Source organism: Aotus nancymaae, unplaced genomic scaffold (genome assembly GCF_030222135.1).
Source record: "Aotus nancymaae isolate 86718 unplaced genomic scaffold, 86718_ANA_hifiasm-v0.15.2.pri h1tg000038l, whole genome shotgun sequence".
Lineage (NCBI taxonomy): Eukaryota > Metazoa > Chordata > Mammalia > Primates > Aotidae > Aotus > Aotus nancymaae.
In genome coordinates, this window is record NW_026988452.1 from 4106942 (window position 1) to 4109035 (window position 2094).

The 2094-nt window shown below is 44.0% G+C and overlaps 1 pseudogene; it reads right to left on the reverse strand.

Annotated features, from left to right (window-relative positions):
• Positions 1–608: 608 nt before the first annotated feature.
• On the reverse strand, positions 609–1861 carry LOC135268165 (elongation factor 1-alpha 1-like; annotated as a pseudogene).
• Positions 1862–2094: the final 233 nt, after the last annotated feature.

Below are 2094 nucleotides of genomic sequence, written 5' to 3' on the forward strand. Positions count from 1 at the left end.
AGTGCTGGGATTACAGATGTGAGCCACTGCACTTGACCTATTTTTTAGCTTTTTGAGGAAACTCCACACCATTTTTCATAATGGCTGTACTAATTTACCTTCCCATCAACAGTGTATGAGGGTTCCTCTTTCTCCTCATCCATGCCAATATCTGTTATTTCCTTTCTTTTTTTCTTATTAAACTTTTTAATGGGTCTCACAATTCTGTGACAGATTTTTGTCAAGTTGTTTCCATTAAGAACTGCTGATTTCACCCAGGCGTGGTGGCTCATGCCTGTAATCTCAGCACTTTGCGAGGCTGAGGCGGGTGGATCATCTGAGGCCAGGAGTTCAAGACCAGCCCGGCCAACATGGTGAAACCCTGTCTTTACAAAAAAAAAAAAAAAAAACACTACTGTTTTTAAAAGCTAGTAACTTAAAACTGCCACATGCATAAAGGAAAACCAAAGTAGTCCACAAAACATTCTCCTTTCCTTCTGAAGGTTTTACAATGCATTCTTATCGTTAACCAGTCTTTACTACTAAACTTAAATGGTCAATTGAAACAAATGGTTCTGAGATGTTCTACCACGGATTAAGACCGGGGTGACAGGTATTAGGGATAATATTCATTTAGCCTTCTAAGCTTTCTGGGCAGACTTGGTGACCTTGCCAGCTCCAGCAGCTTTCTTGTCCACTGCTTTGATGACACCCGTGGCAACTCTCTCCTATCACGAACAGCAAAGTGACCCCGAAGTGTATAGTCAAGAAGCTCTCAACACACATGAGCTTGCCAGGAACCATATCAACTACAGCAGCATCACCATATTTCAAGAATTTAGGGCCATCTTCCAGCTTTTTACCAGAATGGCGATCAATCTTTTCCTTCTGTTCAGCAAACTTGCATGCAATGTGAGCCGTGTAGCAATCCAGTACAGGGGCATAGCCAGCACTGATTTGGCCTGGATGGTTCAGGATAATCACCTGAGCAGTGAAGCCAACTGCTTCCATTGGTGTGTTGTTCTTGCTGTCACCAGCAATGTTGCCACGATGAACATCCTTGACAGACACATTCTTGACATTGAAGCCGACATTGTCCCCAGGAAGAGCTTCACTCAAAGCTTCATGGTGCATTTCAGCAGATTTTACTTCTGTTGTAATGTTGACTGGAGCAAAGGTGACCACCATACCAGGTTTTAAAACACCAGTCTCTACTCAGCCAACAGGAACAGTACCGATACCACCAATTCTGTAGACATCCTGGAGAGGCAGGCGCAAGGGCTTGTCAGATGGACAAGTGGGTGGTAGGATGCAGTCCAGAGCCCCAAGCAGTGGGTTCCACTGGCGTTGCCATCCTTATGGGTGACTTTCCACCCTTTGAACCAAGGCATGTTAGCACTTAGCTCCATCGTGTTGTCATCATTGCAACCAGAAATGGAAACAAATGCTACTGTGTTGGAATTGTAGCCAATTTTCTTAATGTAAGTGCTGACTTCCTTAGTGATTTCCTCATATCTCTTCTGGCTGTTGGGTGGCTCAATGGTATCCATTCTGTTAACACCAACAATTAGTCATTTCACACCCAGTGTGTAAGCCAGAAGGGTATGCTCTCAGGTCTGCCCATTCTTGGAGATACCAACTTCAAATTCACCAACACCAGCAGCGACAATCAGGACAGTGCAGTCAACTTGAGATGTCCCTGTAATCATGTTTTTGATGAAGTCTCTGTGTCCTGGGGCATCAATGATAGTCACATAGTACTTGCTGGTCTCAAATTTCCACAAGGAGATATCAATGGTGATACCATGTTCACGCTCAGCTTTCAGTTTTCCAAGACCCAGGCATACTTGAAGGAGCCCTTTCCCATGTCAGCAGCTTCCTTCTCAAATTTTTCAGTGGTTCTTTTGTTGATGCCCCTGCATTTGTAGGTCAGATGGCCAGTAGTGGTGGACTTGCCCGAACCTACATGTCCAATGACAACACTGTTGATGAATCTTCTCCTTTCCATTTTGGCTTGTAGGAGTAGTTTTCATGACACCTGTGTTCTGGCAGCAAACCCATTGTGAAAAAGCTCCTTTTTGATAAAAGCCATTTTAACTGTGGTGAGGTAATATC